Source organism: Nuphar pumila, chromosome 3, assembly GCF_984573655.1.
Source record: "Nuphar pumila chromosome 3, dmNupPumi1.hap1.1, whole genome shotgun sequence".
Lineage (NCBI taxonomy): Eukaryota > Viridiplantae > Streptophyta > Magnoliopsida > Nymphaeales > Nymphaeaceae > Nuphar > Nuphar pumila.
This window is the reverse complement of record NC_143251.1, coordinates 26785824-26806880: the sequence shown is the minus strand read 5'-3', so window position 1 is coordinate 26806880 and position 21057 is coordinate 26785824. Positions and strand designations below refer to the sequence as shown.

The window sequence follows — 21057 nt, the reverse complement described above, 5'->3', positions numbered from 1 at the left end:
CTACAAGGCCTTCAACGTGGTGAAGTCCATCACTCATTAAAAAGGAAGAGCGAGCAGGGGTCGCCGCTTGTCTGGTAGGAGCGGCTAGTGCAGGTAACCTTGTGTTGGGACGTTGCAGGTTCAAAACCCAATGGTATAGTGGTATAAAACCAGCTTGCCTTTAAAAAAAAAGTGATACAACAGTGGGAAGGATTATTTGTCAAAATGTCAACTTATTATTCATCATTATATATTATTAAAACGAAAGCACCAATCTTAGGTACGTAATTCATACATGCATAAGAGCTCTAGAAAGGTATTTAGCTTATTAGATTATCTTCTTCCACATTCACACACGCATTCTCCATTCTCTGGCTCCATAATGTCCGAAGAATTGTAGGAAAAGTAGGCGCCTCCAACCAGGTGGTACCTTTTATTGCACAATATTTCTCCAATTTTATTGTTGGATCCTGCAATTACATACACAAACTTTAAAGGGAAAAAGAGAATAAGTAAACTGAAAGCTGTGTGACCAAAACATCTTTTCTTAACCAGTTAAATCGTACGTGGTAACTATTACTCTCTCTCTCATATCTGTGGACATGTCTTAGGTTCAAGTTGTTTCAATTCAATCTGACATAAGAGATGTGTTTAGCATGGTCCACTTGCCAGGGATCAACCTTTGGATCACATTTTTTTTATAATTTCTTTTTAAATAAAAAGTTTGGTAATTTATGATTGTAATTTTTGAATAACCAAAAGAACTTGCTCACATATCAAAATCTTGCAATCCAAGCACCGCCTCCACTAATGGCCCATGTGGATTATAGACAGCATCGATAGAGATAGATTTATCAGAAAAAATAAATAAAAAGTTGGGTACATTGTAGTGTGTGTATATATATATATATATATATATATATATATATATATATATATATATATATATATATATATATAAAGAGAGAGAGAGAGAGAGAGAGAGAGAGATGAAAACCTATAAAATACAAAACATATTAAATGAAACATGCTATTGAATTTTCATGAATTTTTGGTGTTTTTTCAAAATTCTGACCGAATAAATGTGATCAATATGCTAGTTTTTATAGGAATCACTTCTTGGAACATTTGATTCCTATACATGGAGAGGTTTTTATAAGGTTTCAAAAATAATAGCCTACAATTTTTATAAATTTTTGAGATGCCAAATATCATTTTTTCCATTCAAAATGCAAGATCCAAGTATCAATTTCTAGTAAATCAATCATACTGAATACATTTATGGGGTCAAAATTTTGAAAAAAACACTGAAAGTCCACTATCATGTTTGATTTAGTGAGTTTTGTATTTTGTAGGTTTTCATTTTCCATGTATGTCATATCATGGGTGCTCCCGGAGTACCTACTCCTACCTAATAGAAGCTTCAAAATTTCAAAATTTGAGTGCATTTTTGGTTTATCAGACCTATGATATGCAATCATTATTTAGTGAAAAACAAGTTTTGGATCATGTGATTATGACATAAATGTAGGCTTTTTAAGATCTTCAAAATTCAATGGCTCGTAATATACCAAAATTTCATGACCATAAGGAATAATCCCCACAAACCCCGCTTAGAATGGCAATCAAATCCCTAACCCTAACTTCAAATTCATTGTGAAGGTGCTCACCTACAACTGGCTCGACACCCTTGCCCGCTGCCTCCGATCCCTCATCGACGGCGATCGCATCGACCTCCAGGTCTTCGTTGACCATTTCAGACCCTTCGATGCCGACAATTACTCTAGGACTCTGGATCGGAGACTCGAGAAGTCAAGGAGGATGCTCGACTTCATCAACGGGTTTGAGTGGAGGTTCGCTGACAAGCTCCTCCATTACCGAACCAGGAGTGCTAGTTTGCAGGTGCAGTGGCTCGAGGTGAGGTGGCCAGGCTCTGACGACGAGATCGTCTTCGCTGTCGAGGATGATCTGCAGCTCTCGACGGTTTACTACAGGTACCTCAAGTGGCTGATTGTTACTTACAACTACGATCGGTTGAATTATAGTCCTTCGATCTATGATGCATCTTTGCTGGTGAGCATTCCACCTTTTCCACCTCCTACCGCTAATTTATTATGCAATTTTTCTGATTCTACTGATTGTTGTTTACTTTTAATGAGTTTCAATTCATTGATTTTGCACAAAATAGGATGCTTGTTCGATGAGAAGGGGTTCAATGATACCTCCTCTCTCTTTCTCCATATATATATATATGGAGAAAGAGAGAGAGGTGCGAAATTGATACATGCTAAATGGGTTTTTCTAACCTTTCGATGTTTTTTAGCAGTTATGACAATATAAATGTGTTGGGCATGGTCAATTTATGAGGAATCCGTCGTGTACTTTTGATGAAAAAAATGATATTTGGAGCTTCAAAATTTTACAAAGATTTTGGACTGTTAATTTTTCAAACCTTATAGTGTTCAATGATACCTCCTCTCTCTTTCTTCACAATATATATATATATATATATATATATATATATATATATATATATATATATATATATATAGAGAGAGAGAGAGAGAGAGAGAAGGGTAGGTGCCAAATTGATACATGCTAAATGGGTTTTTCTAACCTTTCGATGTTTTCTTTCAAGTTATGACAATATAAATGTGTTGGGCATGGTCAATTTATGAGGAATCCTTAGTGTAGTTTTGATGAAAAAAATGATATTTGGAGCTTCAAAAATTTACAAAGATTTTGGACTGTTAATTTTTCAAACCTTATAGTAACCCACCCATGCACTTCATAAGCTGATCCCTATAAAATCAAGTACATAGATCACATCTGTGTACGGTCAGCATTTAAAAATAAAACAAAAAATCCTGAAAAACTCATTTAGCATGTATAAGACCTATCATTTGGCACCTACCCATTACTATATATATATAGGAAAACTCAAATATGTTTACTGGTATGAATTGAGATTTTTTGTAGGTTATTTTGCAAATCTAACCCTGCAAATGCATTCGGTCAACTGGTAGATTTTCCTAATTGGATCAAGAAATGTGATTGTTTATGGTTGAATATTTATAAAAATTTTAAGCCATTGATTTTCAACCCTTAAAAGATCCTTCTTATACATCATAATTGGATGATCCAAGAGCCTATTTCTATAAAGCCAAGCATCTAAATCACATCCATACTGTAAAATTTTTGAAAAAACGTAAAAAAAAAACTATGAAAATCTTGGTTCATACCAATAAATATATTTGGTTGGTAATATATATATATATATATATATATATATATATATATATATATATATAGAGAGAGAGAGAGAGAGAGAGAGAGAGAGACTGCATGTTCACTAGGCTCATTCTATTGCAGCCAGTTAATCCCAAAGCCTGGTTTGGTTTAGGGCTTAATTATAATATTCTGGAAAACGGTTTGGGGCAACTGAGTGAAGATTTGACTGGACCCTTTTGCACAAATTTCCACTTATAAAAGGTGATGGTTTAATATGATCGTTAATATATAGGTGATCAAAGTAATGAAATGACATTTTTTTCTTGACAATCCTAAAAAAACAAAACTGCAAAAAATATGCTTAAGTCATTATCTCTTACAAGGCGTTGCTATGGAATATTGCATTCTTTTGTACTTAATCCAAAAAGTCAAAGAAAGAAAACCTCTGCTGGTATTGAACCGAAGCCTCATTAGAGTGACAAATGCTCTTTTAATTTTGGAACCATGGTCATAAATTTGCGATTGAGACCCAAAGAAATATCACCAATCAAGTTTATATCAAGAATCCTGATCTTCACTACCATTTACCTTTGGCATCACCTGAAGCTCGGCCCAGTTTATGAATTTCAAACCTCAAACCTGTATCAGATTTTGGGGAAATATGTTAAATTGTTCATGTCACCAAAAAAAAATACAGTTGGGAAAATAAATAACACCTGCCTAATACGAAAAAGAGCAGTACTAAAGCAACCACCAACTTTTTCAAAGTCCAGTGACATGAAGATATCTCAAGTGTATGCTATAACATCCCACAAAAATCCTGAATTTTGAATCGTCAAATAAAGGAAATTACATATTTAGAAGATGAACAAAGTCGTATACTGACCTTGCAATCCATGGAATAGTAGGAAAATTTGTCCAATCAAAAATTGAAAAGTAAAAAAAAGAAGGAACAAAAAAACAGGGTTTTCACCTAGTGCAATCCATGGTGGTGGAGATTCCGAACGGTAGCTCGACATGGCATTCGCTCGGGAGCACGCTCACAGCAGTTTCCTTAAGATTGTGGAAGCGCCGGGTGGCGTGGCGGATGCAAGTGCATGCTTGCTCCTTATCTTCTTGTGTAATTAGCATGTTGTGAAGACGTTCTAGGCCCTCACAGCATGCACGGGTGGGTGCGATCTCACCTCCAGTCATATAAGTAACACACTTGTGCAGTGTCATAACCACCGAACCACAAGTCAGGTCGGATTGGAAGCTTGGCTGAATGAAGAGTTGAGCTGTTAAGGAAACAAGCAGAACTATGGCAACTGCCTTCATCTTTGCACTACTCTGCATGTATGTATGTATGTGTTGCTATTTATAGTTGGTGATGGCTTCCAAATCACTTTGCCTTCTTGCGTATGGCATCATCCAACTTTGTAATACCATCAATCAGAAACTGCGTACTGATTATCCTGTTGGAAAATGTTTATAAATATGAATTTAGATCGAGTTCAAAATTATTTTTATTTTTGTCTTCTTTTGGGCCAAGAAAAAAAAATGCCATCACTGGCCACACATTGGTAGGCCATCCCATTGGTAAAAGCCTTGAATTCCTTCTGCCCATTGGAGAATGCTCCCAGCTTCGACCTGGCCTCCCATGAGTTTCAAATGAGGGAGGATTAGGTGCAATGTGATTCCACACTTTTAGCGTATCACCAACCATCTTTGGGATACTTGCCAGGTCCAACAACAAAATAAAACGATTACGGATATGAGAAGAAGAAAATCAATTACACACTGCACACAATTTAACATGGTTTGGATCTGAATGATCCTAAGTCCACTGTCCCTTCACCTCAACGATTTTCTTTGGTAAGGGTTAATCTCTATTAATATATATATATATATATATATATATATATATATATATATATATATATATATAGAGAGAGAGAGAGAGAGAGAGAGAATTGAACATATTAGGCCCATTTCTCATTCTGCCCCCTTTTGCCCCCATAGGTTTTAGGTGTTTTATGATAGTCTGAACCATTAGATGTGTTTAGCATGTTTTATTTAGTGAATAAACTCTTGGATCATGTTTTTTTTATGAAAAAACATATTTTTATGAGTCAAAAAATTGGTGCCTTCGTAGCCATTGATTTTGGATTACCAAAAAAGCTTGTATATAAGTCAGATTCCCATGATCCAAAAGCTGGTTTCTATTAAAAAAAACCTATAAATCACATCTATGGTGTTAGACGTGAGAAAAAATACTTAAAATTATGATTTTTGAAGGGCTCTAACAAAAAAAAGGAGCCTAAAGAACACATTACTCGTGTATATATAGTACAAGAGGAAGGCAACAAGAATACATGGCCTACGAGAGTTCAAAGTTTGGAGGAGTCTCATTAGGACTTGAACAAATGATTTCTCATGTGAGGAGTCTTTGGCATGTGGGAGACCTATAGTACAATCTTGAGTTGGTTTTACCTTTCTTGGACTCCTTGATGGATAAGGCTTCTTGATTCATGTGAACTTTTTGAGTCTTATTGATTCCTTCTTGGTTATTGAATCCAGGTATGATATTCTAGCATCCCCTTGCAAATGCAACGGTTTGAGACAAATGTTGAGTTTGGATCATAAAAACTGAAACTGCAGAACCAATAGAGCTTTGGTGAGAACATCTGCAGTTTGATCAGACTCACAAATGTGAGTTTGCCTTTGGCAACATGGTCCCAAATAAAGTGAACATCAATTTCAATATGCTTGGTGTGACAGTGAAAAACTAGGTTCATAGCTAGATAGATCGTAGACACATTATTGTACCAAAGGGTGGTCAATGAATGGACAGAAACACCCAGTTCTCAAAACAAAGCATGAACCCAAGAGATTTTGGTTGTTGCATTTGCAATTACTCTATATTTGGCCTCTATGCTAAAACAAGCAACCACATGCTGTTTCTTTGAACTTCAAAAAATAATGTTGGGACTAAGATACACAACATAGCCAGAAGTAGATTTTCGATCATCTGAAAAACCAGCCTAGTCAGTGTATGAGAAGACTGAAAGTGAAACAGAAGACCATAATGAACTGTTTTTTTTGAGATATTGTAAAATCCTTTTTATTGCATTATAGTGGTTGACTGAAGATTGGTGCATGTATTGACATATGTTGTTGATCAGGAAGGCAAGATCAGAACGATTAAGAGTCATATATTACAGTGCACCCATCACATTGAGATAAAGTGTAGGATTATAAAAGAACAGTCTATCTGATGTTAGCCGTGCAAAAGGAGTCATAGGTGTGCTGATCGGTTTGGCTCCAATCATGGATGTGAGATGTAAGATATCTAGAACATATTTACTCTATGAAATCATAAGACCATCTGTGTTTGGAACTGCTTCAATCCCCCAAAAATAATATAGAAGGCCAAGATCCTTTAATGCAAAACTTTGACTTATGTGTGTAATTAAAGATCAAACAAACTTGAGAGAGCTTCCTGTGACTAGAATATCATCATTATATACCAAGATATAAATAGTCAAATGAGGTTTGTGCAAAATAAATAGAGAAGCATCGGTATGAGATTCAACAAAACCATTGCTCAGAAGAGCAATACTCAAATGTCCTGTTTGAGTCCATAGAAGACCTGATTTAGCTTACTCTATATAGACTTCCTCGTTTATAGAGCCATAAAGGAATGCATTGTGAACATTCAGTTGGTGAATAGACGAATGCTGACAAAGCGCCACAAAGAGAATTGCACGAATAGTGGAAGGGTTAACCTTCACAATATTCAATGTCTTCGCCCTAATTATAGCCTTTGGCAACTAAATGAATTTTTTATCGCTCAAGAGATCCATCAACCTTCCTTTTAATGTTATAGATTCACTTATATCAAATGAGATTCTAGAATGGATTAGGTGGGACAAGAGTCCACGTGTTATTTTTTAGTAGGACAGAATTTAGTTTGCATAGCATCATGCCAATGAGACTCAGTCTGAGTTTGTTTAAACGTAGTGAGTTCAATGTTAGAGAATATTTCAATAAGAAAAACAATAGGGAGGGGTGCTTAGTTGCTTGAAAAAACTTAGGCTTAAGGGTCCCATCCTACATGTTGATGACCATATAGTGAGTGCAAGTGAGAAGAGGGAGAGTAGTCGCAGGAAAACTAGGAGCAAGTGAGAGCAAAGACACCAAAACAAGTGGAGAAGTAACATGAGAGCTGAGAATAGTAGATGATATTGGTTGCATATGAGAGAAATGGATAGGGGCAGAAGACTCAAGGGAGAGAAGTGGAGGGGTATTAATTGGTAATAAAAAATTGGGTTCTAATGGTGGCATGGTTTTTTGTGGGGTTGATATGTGAGGAGGTTAAAACAGAAAGGAGTTCTCATCAAAGATAACATGTTGGGAGACAATGACTTTGCAAGTGATGAAATTTAGGTAAAGGTATCCATGGTGAGTAGGGTTGTAGCCAAGGAATGTATGACAAAAGGACTTGTAATCTAATTTATGATCTCAGTAGGGTTTTAGGTATGAGTAACATGCACATCCAATTTTTTTTAAGAAAGTACAATTAGGATTTTGGTTAAATAAAAATTTCATGAGAAATTGATGATGTAGGTTAGAAATAAATAAGTGGTTAATCAGATAGATTGTGGTGGAGAAGGCATACTGCCAACACTAGGTAGAGAGATGGGTGTGAGCCATTAGAGAACCCAATTTTAACAATGTGTCAATGTTTGCATTCAACTGATCAATTTTTGCTCTTTTGTGTGTGAACATGAAATTCGATGTCCAATCCCAAAACTTTTTAGAAACGAATATAAGACCCTAAATTCTCCCCCACCTTCAGTTTGTAAAAACTTTACTTTAGACCTGACAATGTTTTCAACTTGAGCTTTCAATTTTTTAAAATATAGTAGACACACCAGATTTATTTTTCATAAAAAATATCTAAGTAAATTGAGAAAAACCATTAACAAAACTTAGATAATATTTGAAACCTTGAGTATCAAAGATTGAGGCACGTCCCCACACATCAACAAAACTCAAATCTAAAGGTTTTGAAATCTCATGCATGTTATTAGAGAAGGAAAGTTTATGATGTTTCTTTTTTGACAAGCATCACACACTTTAGAGTCAACACGATTAATGAAAGGCAAACTAAATCTAAAATAACATATTGGATGATTCTGAATGCCAGGCGGCCCAGTCGACAATGTCACTATGAAGTAGTTGTATGCTCTCCAACATTGGTTGTTTTATTGGGATTGAGTTGGGCATGATACAATCCATTCTTGGTCGCTTCGAGGAGTATTTCTTTTACTGTTATCAAATCTTTAACACATTAGTGAGATGAGTAAAACTCAAAAATAACATTATTATCTTGAGTGAATCACTGAATAGATAATAATTGCTTTTTAATTTGAGGAACATGTAATATATCTCTTAAAGCAAATTTGGTACCAATATAGGAAAGAATAGATTCACCAATATGAGAAATAGGCAAACTTTTCCCATTACTGATTTTAATTGTATCATTGCATTGATAGTCAAAGTTGAGGGATAACGAGTTCAAGTCTTGTGTCATACTAGAGTATAAAAACCATCCTTTCTATAAATAATTTAATGATGCATATTCATGATATGTCATGGATAATGATTATGATGAGAGCTCTCCCTGAAAGAGAAGACATTGGCAGGTTGTATGACTCACTTTTTTACAGTATTAACATGTAACACCTGAAGTATTCTGAGAACCATTGAAATGCACATCTTGATGTCCATGCCCATGACTCTTAAACTGATCCCCTTGTTAGGGATATCTACGGCATCCTCGACCAAAGTTGTTAAAATTATTATTAAGCTTCTAGAGAAACATCATGACTAGTTATGGTGGTTTAAGCTATGTGAACTTCTTTTGATAAGAGTAGACTGTGAAGTTGGTTTACTGATATGGTGTTAGACCAGGTAGACATGAAAACTCTGGAGACTGCATACTCATGGGAAAGAGCCTGTAAAATAAACAAAATAAAATTTTCATCTGAAAAAGTTTTGCCTGCCATGACCAAATGGTGAATGATGCATTTTTCTTTTTGAAAAAGTTCATCAATACTTTTCTCTTTTTTTAGTGTATGCAGTTGATCTTTTAACTCTAATACATGAGATCAAAAGTAAACAACATAGGTTTCTCTTAGGGCTGACCAAAACTTATATGAGGTTTTGATGCCAACCACCTATGTATGAACAAGTTCAAATAAGGAGGAAATAAGCTAGCTAAGAAGAAGTTGATCATGTTGTTGCCATTTGACAAACTCAAGGTTGATCACTAGTTTTCTATCTTGAATAATTAATTTATCTAGACACGGTTTTGATTCATCTATGAACCTGTGTAGATCATACGAAATCAATAGTAAAATAAATTGAGATTCTCATAACAAATAGTTGTCAATACACAACTTTGTGCTAAAAAAATATTTCAAGGAAGTTGGAGCAGGGAGAATATAACTTGTCTCTAAAGAGAAGCTTGCTGATGTTGACATAGACATGTTGCCTAGGGTTAGCTCTGATACCATGAATGAGCAAAAATATGAGAGAAAAAAAGGAAATTAATCACACACTGCACACAATTTAATATGGTTCGGATATGAATGATCCAGAATCCATGGTCCCTTCACCTCAACAATTTTCTCTTGTGAGTGTCAAGCTCCATTAACATATATAGTACAAGAGGATACATGGCTTACAAGAGTTCATGGTTTAGACGAGTCTCATTGGAACCTGAATACTTGCATGTGAGGAGTCTTTGGTATGTGGGAGACTCAAACCTTCTTGGTTATTGGATCCTAGTATGATATTCTGACAAGATGGTGGGTGATCACACATTTAAGGTATACAATCACATTGCATCATATCTCAATTGGTTTCGAATCCTAATTAGTGACAAACCATAGTCGCTCCTAACTAGGAAGGTGGACCCTCGGTAGCATTGAGTTCAAAAGTTAATTGGGAATGACATGGGAAATTTTAAGCAGTGTGGCCTTCTCACATCCTTTTTTTATACCATCATGTTTATAAAATCAGGCTTTCCCGTATTCCCTGCTCTTTTCCATCTAATTACCCACATTGTAGCATATTAAAGCTGTTTATTAATTTTTGCAGGTGTTCAATTCATAGATCTATAGAAAAATCTTTGATATAAAGTCAACATTTTGCTTAAGGAGTATATGATATACATCACAGACTGTGCAGTTAATTGCATGATTTTATCTTGTTGACTTCGGAAAAATTTCATCCGGGCCAAAAGTGTGCTTCTCATTTCACAAATTGAATCACATTTCTGAATTTCCTGATATGGCCCCTATTTTCTTGGAAACTGTGAAACAAAAGCCTACATTTATTATTATATGTTAACTCAGGTTAAATCATAAGTGAAATTATAATAATAAACTTTCATAATTAAATGTTTAAAATATTTAACCTTGACGAATGAGTATTTAGGGGTGGCAATTTCTGACACGACCCGCCAACCCGCCTCTTAGGCGGGTTCGGGTTGGGCTTAAGCCAACCCGTTTAATAAACGGGTCGACCCGCGTAACCCGTTTATTAAACAGGTCGGGTTCGGGTTGGGGGTATGCCAACCCGGCTGACCCGTTTAATAAACGGGTTAGGCGGGTGGGTCAACCCGCCAACCCATCAACCCGACCCGTCAACCTGACCCGCGAACCTGAGAACCCGTTTACCCGACCCAACCCATTTATTAAATGGGTTGGCGGGTCGTGTCGGGTTACCCGTTTATTAAACGGGTCGGGTTCGTGTTTGCCACAGCCGACCCGTTTAATAAACGGGTCGGGTTCGGGTTGAGGTATGCTGACCCACCAACCCGTCGGGTCGACCCGCCAACCCGACACGATTGCCACCCCTATGAGTATTTATATTAACCTAAGGTCTTCATTTTGACAGTTTCTAGGAAATCAAGGCTCCTATCAGGGATAAAAGTGAGGCCCATTTTTGGGATTAGGGGTGAAAGGTTTCCCCCTAAATATTTTTTTTTTCTTAAAGGCATTTTTCACTATATTACGCTTGCAATAAGATAAAAAATTTAAAATGACATGAAGTATCTACAGGGAAAGCTGCCATAGCACAGAATAATTTTAAGGGTGAACATAATAAACTAGTGTCATAATAGATAGTCATTGAAAAAGTACGCGGGAACACTAATTCAAAACGATAACCGAACTAATTTTGTATTAGATAAATTAAAAGTGATGAATTACTTCAACTTTGTTTCTTAATTTTTATATGGAAATTTTCAAAAAAAACAGGTAAAGTTTTAGCAATAATAAAAAGGGCACCTAAGTTTTGGTCATTTTTATAAGCACACTTAACTATTTTGATGGTTAATTAAAAAGGACCGGTAGTCACATCCGTCAGTTGTATATACTGTAATTAGCATTTTACCCTAAAAAAGCTCTCTCTCTCTCTCTCCGAGGACCAAGGTATTGGCTTGGTTGATTCTTCATGACGGGATACAAACCCATAACAATATCAAGAGGATGGGGTTTCATTTTCCCTGTGGTGTGTGCTTTGTCGACAGATAGAAGAAACTACACATCTTTTTTTGGTCGTGTGAAGTGTTTTCTAAAACTTGGAGGGATCTATCAGTTGTTGTGCAGGAGGGCTGCTTTGCGTTAGATCTTATCCTCGGCCCTGCTATAATTAGCGAAAAGAAGTGGACTATTTGGAGAATTTGGTTACAGTGTGGTTGTTCATATGGATGGCCAGAAATGATGCTACTTTTCAGGATGTCAATTTCAACCTTAACCGTTTGACTCATAGGGTCTTGGTTGATGTGTATGCTACTCTGCCACCAACTGATCCCCATTTAGATGTTTGTGGTACTTGATGAGTTTTCTGTTTTGTGTTTGAGTTTTTTCTGTTTTTTGTGTAAATGGCGTTTTCATGTTTTGCTGTTGTGTTTGTGCTTGTGAGACTCAAGGCTTTGTTGAGTTTCACTTTTAAGTAATGTTCTCTCTCTCTCATGATAAGCTCCACAAGATGTGTATTTTGTCATTTCTAGTAGACATGAGGCAAGAAAACTGTAAAAAACAAACAGTTCGAAGCCTTTTCAATGGGACATTATCGACCAGAAACAGGGAAAAACTCCATAGGGACTGCATTTTTCACTGATCACCCTCTTAAGATTCTGCATCTTGATCATGGGATATATCATTGGTGCTATGGTGAAGATAATTAGACATTGAACATAACAGGTTCCTTTTTTTTTATCTCAGTATTTTTTAGTCATCGATAATATTGGTCTTAATGGCATGATCATTTCTTCTTTTTTCCCATTTCTCTTGATAAGCAAAAATGAAATTTCAGTAACCCGTCTCTTATTCTTCTTGCCTTTGCACAGCAACGTGCTGTAAACTTGACAATAAAAGTTGGGTAGACAAGAATGAATGGTGGGTAGAAAGACCTGAGACGAAAAACCTTAACAAGGGGGGGGGGGGGGGGGGGGGATTTGTCTTTTTAACTCAGCGTGGGTTAATGATAACCCAAGTTAAATGGATGAAAAATTTGTTTTTAATTAACTGTGCATAAACTTAGGTGTGAAACTTAGGTGTCTTTTTTATTATTGGTGAACCTTTGGGTTGTATTTTTGAAAATTTACTTTTTTTTTATAATAACAGATGAAAAATGAGAAAAACAAAAGAAAACCTGGGTGTTAAAGAGCCTGAGGTTTGGACCAAGTATGCCATTTTGATCTGAATCCCCTAAAGGTTTGGTGTAATGGCATGGGCCTAGACTGTTAGGCGGGCTGTCGAGGTTCAAATCTCAAGGGCATCATCCCCTTCCATAAGCTGAAGCAAAACTAGTCCCAAGGGTGAGAGGTAAGCCCACAAAGTTTTCAGCTACCAGAACAGCCACCATAAGTACAACAGGCAAACCTTGATTAGGTCATTGATACTGGGCTGGGAGCGGTTTTTTCGTATAATAATTGGAAAAAAAAATATTCATATCCGATAAATGACCACGGCGTTATGTTGGTGGAGAATGTTATAGATAAAATCAGTTAGTAAAACTAATATTTTTTAAGAAGTCATTGTAATGGCCAAAGAAGCAAGTGGCTGACTGAAGATAGCATGGAGCTGCTAAGAAAAAACAAGGATGACTAACATGCTTATGTCACATTGAAACCTTCAGGCAGCTTTTAACTGATTTAGGCAGCTTTGGCATCCAACCAAAATCCATATATTAGAAAAACAACTTTTTTGTCAACAATGAAGACGGACAAATCTCTCCAACAGACTCATTCATCCTCTTCCTGGTGCGTTCGGCCATTGCTTCTGAAAGCATTTCTTTTCCTAATTCTTACTCATTTTCTCCTGTCTTTATCTTTTAACTTTTCTCTCCCCCGGAGTTAGTTTTAGATTATGCTAAAATAGTGCCACAACATTTACGTTGACAAGGATTGTCCAGGTTTATGTGGGCTGAAATGAGCCTAACACTGCGCAGAAAAGCTTAGTCCTTGAATGTCAAAGTCGCGTTTGGAAAGAAGATGACTTTGTGATATTTCTGGCATGAATATTTCACCATAGCAGCACCAACTAATAGGGCTGGTAAATGAGACTAACAAAGCGAATAGAGGGTGTTCAAGCTCTACTTGTTCTTGTATGGCGAGCATAGCCGAGCTGGCTTGTTTATAAGAAGATAGAAATTTTTCAAAATTGAAAAAATGTCAAAGCCTATTTCAGAACGAGTATTTTACATGCCGAGTCATAAGCAGTTTGTCATGCTTCTTAGCCCTACCTGCAACTCTGGTCTTACTAGCTCGGTCATTGTTTGCCCTTGCTCTCTGATGCAGAGCATCCTTACGATCCGTGCATTGAAGATAAGTTGAATCCAAATCCAACTCATCTGATCTGATCCAAGATGCGAGCTGTGGTAGATCTAATCATGCAGGACTATTCGAGTCTAATTGGATCTTCAAGATCTATTATGTTTGTCAAATTTCAATTTCTAAGATTTTTGCTTTTACGTACCTTCTCAGAAATCACATTGTTATTTTCGATTCTATTTTGGAAAAGTTAGGAATCATATTAGATATTTCTTCTTATTTAATTTTATTTTTATTTTTATTTTTTATAGGTGCCAAATTCTATGGATCCGGATAGTTCTAGTGCCATGTAGGATCCTTTTGTGGCAATAGAGGGTGTAAGAGATAAAAGGATAGTTTTGCTTTTGTTTCAACCACGGATCCGAATCAAGATCCATTTAGGATCTCAGTGCTTTAGATATCCAACCCATCTAAAAAAGGAAACACCACATTGGTACAAATGGAGGTGGCTTCTTATTGGGCCAAAGTGTGGTGAGTCTCTTTCCCAAGAGAGGCCTTCCTAAGGTGGCTCTTATTGGGCCTTGTGGAGGTGGACTTGAATGCCTTCTCAAGTCTCTAAGTCACCTTCAAGGTGGCCAATAGAAGGGCACCTCTCTCTTTGACTCTACAAAAGCCACAAAGGAAACAATATTGGGGTCTTTTTGCTACTTTTGGAGAAAAAAAAATTGGAAGAAGGAAGAGTGAAGGAGAAAACTCAGTTTATGGAGGTGTGAGAGATTCGTTGTTTTTAGAAAGAAGGCACCAGTGAAGGGTGTTCTTTCTAGTGGTTGGTGACTCATCTGAGGAAGTTTGTGACTTCTGTCTGCATTGAGAATTCATGGTGGTGGTCACTGTTTGTCGGCTGCCCCTCTTGCTTTTGGCTGCAATCAGATAACTTCATTCTCATCTTGCATTTCTTGTTGTTTGCAGGTTTTGTGTTGTTACTGGTTATTCTTCCTATATGAACTTTTGAAGATAGTTGATGAATGAAATTATTTGTGTTTTATGTTAGTGAATGATCACAAATCTTAATTTTGTTTTCTGCAAGTTGTGGTTTGTTCGAACTTCGTTTCTGTTGAGAAATTTGATATTCTGCACTCAGGTCGTCAGACACAACTCTAGTGTTTCGACTGTATTTGCCTGGATATTGGTTCAAATTAGGAGCTGTTTATCTTGTTGGAAAGCTAAGACCAAGTCCGACAACTTTTATGTTTATGGTTTTGAGTTAATCTTCCTGTGTAAGCTATAAACATTGTTGTTAACTTTCGGACATACAGAATCATTTTGAGGTTTATCCAGCATAGAATACTTCCTGATAGTGTTCCGTATTTCTTGCATATTTTCTTGTCTACTGCATGAAAAATCACATGGTTAGATTTATTGGAAAGCTAAAACATAGCTTTACAAGTTTCATGTTTATGATTTTTATTGAATCGATTCCAATGTTGGTCTAAAGTCATTGTCATTATTTGCCTACAAAAAATCAATTTTCCATCCTGGTTGTTCTATTTCCTGAATAATACTTGGTGTTTGCTGGATATTTTGACCATATGTGCTTAGTTTTTGAAACTAAAACTTGTGCCGATTAGCTAATACCTTGTCAAATCTTTTTCATGTTTTGAGTCTTGCATGAATCGATTTATTAGATGTTCAAAAATTGTCTTTGAGTTATTGCATGAATCAACCCTGTTACACATTTTAAAACAGCTAGGAAAACAAATATACCAACTTCAAAAATATGTATAATCCTGTAGGGTCATTCAAAAATTTCAAACTTTAGCGTTCTGGAAAGACCACAAGGAGATCTACAATTTGTCAGTTCAGATTTTTCTGAAACTTTTTCGTTAGAGGGCTCAAAATCCCTCTCTAAGATGATTGATTGCTTGTTCCATCAGCCTGTCAAAGACCAGCCTCACTGGTCCAGACAGTTGTTCGTGGATCGGATACTCTAGATCTGATTCTAGTGAATTTGGATCCGTTAAAAAAGTGTGTGCGTCGCACAACTTTCTCGTGTTGACCACCTCTGTCGAAACAGAGTGTTCGAGCCCCAAAAATCCATTTGCTAGAGTCCTGTTTGGACTCGCCTGCATATAGTAGCTTCTGCATGTGTCGTGATCCAGTAATTCTGGATCATGGATCGGCTCCTGTGTTGGAGTCGTCGTTACTCACCCTATCCAGTGACATGGAAAAAAAGAAAAAGGAACAAGTTATTTTAGTTCCAAGTAATGGAAGGTGTGGCTCACCAAATGGTTATGTACATGAAAATAAATATTCAAAATCCAAATATAGGTTAGAAATACATTTAGTCATAGAACACAAAGGCTCTAGGAACTCTGCTTTAAACAATCTGGAACATGAAAAGTCACATGAATTTTCATTTTGTTATCAAACAAAATAGAAGACAAATAATTAGATTTTTATGGGCACTTGATAGGTAAAGGCAGCATGGGAATCCCAGGGAAAAAAATGTATAGAGCATTATTTGACAAAATAGACAAAAACTACCATGAGAAAGTGATCTAGAGGTGTCAATCCCCAAATTCTGAAAGAAAATAAGATGAATTTTGAAAATAAATTATGAGCTTTTGAAAATAGATTCAATTTTAAAATAAAGAGAATGTGGGGTTTCTATTCATGGCATGCACTTTTCTAGTCATGCACTTTTCCAAAATTTTAGTATATTTAAATCTTGGGTTTTAACTTGCAATAGTCACATACCTCGAACACAAATCTTAAAATGAGACGGTGTGGGGGCACCACCAACACTTGAAAAATGTACGAACAAAAATAAATATAATAAAAATTAGAGACAAACATACTCTAAATAAATTTAAAAACTAAATAAGTCAAAATAAAAGGAAGTGAACTCACCACACGCTTAATTAGCCTCCTATGACAACTCCAATGAGTGTTGAATTCAGCAGCATGTCCCCAGGGCATGGGCTCAAGGAGGTTCGAATGCAACAAAACATACCTAGAACGGATGACAAAAGCTGACGACGACAATTGGTTGACGACAAGAACTTTTAATGGCAAATGTACCTTGAAATCATAATGACAATTGGGTGAATTATTAACAAGTGTATCTTTGGGGTCAATTCTTAATGACAATTCATGGTCTTGTCATTAGAAACAAGCCTTGACTTCACTGATAAGTTAACTTATTTTGGTCATATCTCTCTATTTGGATGTCAAATCAAGGCATAGTTTGATGTTTTGGAAATCCTCAACTTTAATTTATTTTTTAAGTTCAAACACAATTTCATTGTTTTGGTGGTCAAAATTATACTTGAAGTGTGATCTAACTAAAATGATAAGTTTTTAACTGAATAAGTCACCTTGTTTTGGTCATAGCTTTCTACTTTGATGTCCAATTTACATATTTTTTTCTTGTTAGAAAGTTAAGATCTTATACTTTAAACTTTTTTTATAATGGTAGCAACCTTCCTGTCTAGAGGGGATTCTTTCAACCAACACAATAGGAACAAGACAAATTCAAAAAATGAAGGAAAAGATACTCAATATGAGATGTCCGATAGGAAAAAAGAATAGTCTAAGATGTCTCATGAGATCTACCTTGGAGGAATTAGAAAAATTCATTGCCATCATGAAATTAATAATGCAAGAAAGCCAACATAAATTCATGGAGAATGTAGCTAGATTGAGAAGCTACACACAGGTGCAAAGACAGAAGAGTCAGAGTGTCCCCATAAAAAAAGTTCAATCCACTAGAGTGCTAGAAATAGTGGTCCCGACAATTAGAGCTAAATCATCCTGGTCCAATGAATATAAGGAGCGGGTTCAAAACTTGGAAGAGGAACTAAGGAACCTGAGTCGTCGTCAAATAAAGGAAACCAAAGTTGAAAGAAGACCATATAAAATTCAGGATTTTTTCTTGAGTCAAGACATTGAACTTTCTAAAAAAATTGTCAAGTTTAATGAGACAGGAAATCTTGAGACTTATGTAATTATATTCTTAGATATTTGCCCATATTTCTTGAAGAATGATCACGCCTTGATTTGATGATTTTTGAGGAGTCTTGATGGAGAGGCCTTGTCGTCGTTCTCCACCCTAAATGTTTATTAGATTAGACAACTTTGTACCCTCGTGAACCTATTCATTGAGTAATTTTAATTCAAAATAAATTATGATTAGCCTGCTCCACGATTTTAGGTTAAAGAAGGATAAGGACACTTAGGACTTCATAAACAAGTGAAGATATCACCTTCATTATGAGTAATTTCAATTAGCTACTAAAAAGACTCCTAGCTAACAAAAATATGAGACATTCATTGATCTCATAAATTAAGTCGGTTGGACGAAGCCTATCATAAATGAGGAATGTATGATGGTCCATTGGTTTAGGTTAAAAACAATGAAGATCATGAGGTCAAGATGTCAACTCCCAAAAACCAAATCAACATTGTTAACCTTGAAAAAGGCAAAAGACAATCTCGGTCGTCCCAAATCCAATAGACCCCACGGGGACTTTCTAGTTTTAACTGAAATCTTAATTAGACTCGAGTTATATTGTTATTACAAACTTAAACGATCAAGTTGCCAGAAGTTTTTAACCCTCTCTTAACCCTGTCAAGAAATTTGCGTTTTGCTATGCACCCAGGCGATACTGTTAACATATCTTCAGGTTCACTGGCGCAAGCACAAACAGCGCCAGGAAAAAAACGATTTCACTTTGAAAATCTTCGTGGGATAACTCTCTCTCTTGCTCTGCCCCCTCCCTCCCTCCCTCTTCTCTCTCTCTCGACCTCGCCCTCTCTCGTCCACACTCTCTCTGCAACCTTCTCTCTCGCCCACCCTCTCTTTTCCTCTCTCTGCAACCTTCTCCTCTCTCTCTCTCTCGCCCACCCACTCTTTCTCTCTCTACAACCCTCTCGTCTCCCCCTCTCTGCAACATTCTCTCGCCCACCCTCTCGCTGCAACATTCCCGTCTCCCTCTCTCTCGCCCTCTTTCCCTCTCTCGTCCACCTTCTCTCCCTCTCTCTGCAACCCTCTCTCTCGCCCTCTTTCCCTCTCTCTGTAACCCTCTCGTCTCCCTCTCTCTCTCAATCTCTCTCTCTAACCCTCTCGTCTCCCTATCTCTCTCTCATCCCCACCCCTCCCCGCTAAGACCCTCCTCCACCAGGCCCCCCGAAACCCTACCTATGTCTATCCCTCCACCAAGCAAGCCAGGCTCTTCCCCGGCTGCGGATGCCGCGCCACGTACCAGAAGCACAAAAAAAATGAGAAAAGTGTGCTAACGGTAAGGAAACATATCTCTGTTGATTCTCAAGCTGTATACAAGAAGGGAATGCTGAAGTGGGTTTGAGTGGTCGGAATTTCATTCACTTACTTGATCCCATAGGTCAGCCACATTCATAGTTCAGCCAAGCTGTATGTTCTTTAACGTCTATCTTTGCCGATGCCTTATTCCTTTCTGAATTTGATGTTTGGTTTCAGGCTCTTCAAGAATCTCTTGCAAAACAAGAGCTGCTTGCATATGTTGAGAAGAAGTCTGTGCTACACATTCCAGAATTGATAGTACATTGCTACACAATCCAGAATTGATAGTACATTGCTATAATTTGCAAGAGGATATATGATCATTAATTTTCAACTTGTGCTAAATTGGGATTCTCAGAGATACATGTATGTTCCATTTAGTAGCTTCCTGTCAGTTTTCCATTTATTGTGGGAGCAAGTTAGGTTGCCAAATCACCTGGGTTCTCAGGCATACATATATTTGGCAGCCTCTTGTCAGTTTTTCATGTGTTAATGGAGCAAATTGGGTTGTTTAAATAACTGTAATCTCCAATTGGTTGTTCCTTTTCTTGTTGTGTTGCTTATTGAGTCAAATCTGCACATAATGTCTTCAAACTAATGGTGTAGCATTCTTTTTTGTTGAAAATTTGGTTCCCATCTGAGTGTCTCGGGTACTTCTCCTGCATACCGTGTACTGCCTCCTAGTAACTTCTTATTTTTTATCTTTTGAGAAATTGTATCGTTGTTGTTGCGTTCCATAGTTCATACTATTCTTCTTTTATATTTGCAGAATCTGTTCTGGTAAGCTGCATATATTGCTTGCGGGATGAAAAGGCATAAGCTCAGTCATATGAGAGATACCTGGTTGTTGCAACCCTCTTGATTTTTTGTATCATGCCTTAATGATCATCTCATTGCACTATGGAAACGGCTCTTCTTTTGTTACATTTGAATTCTCTCATTGCTTCAATGGCTTCAATAAAATGAAACATTATATTTTGGCAGAGTTTGAAAAACATCTATACATTGGGAATGTGTGCTTCTGTAACAATTCTAGGTCGAATGGAGCATGGGACAGCCAAGCTTCATCTAATATCAAATCACCAAATATTCTGCCATATGCAAGAAAATAGTTGGGACATGCAGTTATGATAGCTCTCTAGGTAACAGAGAGGCACAACTTGAAGAATGTTCCTCAATTTTTTAGAAAGCAATGTTCCTCATTTGATCAGGCAACTTTAAGATAGTTCTGATTTAGATGCCTCTCTAACTCCATATAGGTCTTCTGACAAAGAAGTTCATCAATTTGATCAAGCAAGCTGAAGATGGTGTTCTAGATTTGAATAAGGCAGCAGACACCTTGGAGGTAACCACATGATCAATTGTAGTTTATCATCTGCTTCTGAGCAATGGACAATTTATTTTCCATTTGTCCTTTTTAAGCTGAGGTTGTTTTGAATCTGTCAAGCTATTTTGCAGTTAAAAGCTACAGGCATACTTAGGCATTGAAGCATGTTTTTCCACCTAAACTGTCAACCAAGTGTCAGTATGCCTGACAGGGAAAAAAGAAAGTCCACAAGAATAAAGAAAAATTGGCCTTAGATGCAAGAGGTTCAAAGCAAGGAACAAAACATAGTCTGAGGGCCTAGGCAAGCCTAGGACTTTACCTCAGGACTGGTGTTTCACCTGATTTTTGCATATTCAGCCCAAGTACAAG

At 36.8% G+C, this 21057-nt stretch overlaps 1 long non-coding RNA gene across 1 annotated transcript; it reads right to left on the bottom strand.

Moving 5' to 3' along the window:
* Positions 1-3698: 3698 nt before the first annotated feature.
* LOC149842383 (uncharacterized) lies at positions 3699-4318 on the bottom strand. Its single transcript, XR_016431063.1, has 2 exons — positions 4184-4318; positions 3699-3849 (listed from the first exon to the last, which is right to left on the bottom strand). It is a non-coding gene; the product is annotated as an uncharacterized LOC149842383 (long non-coding RNA).
* Positions 4319-21057: the final 16739 nt, after the last annotated feature.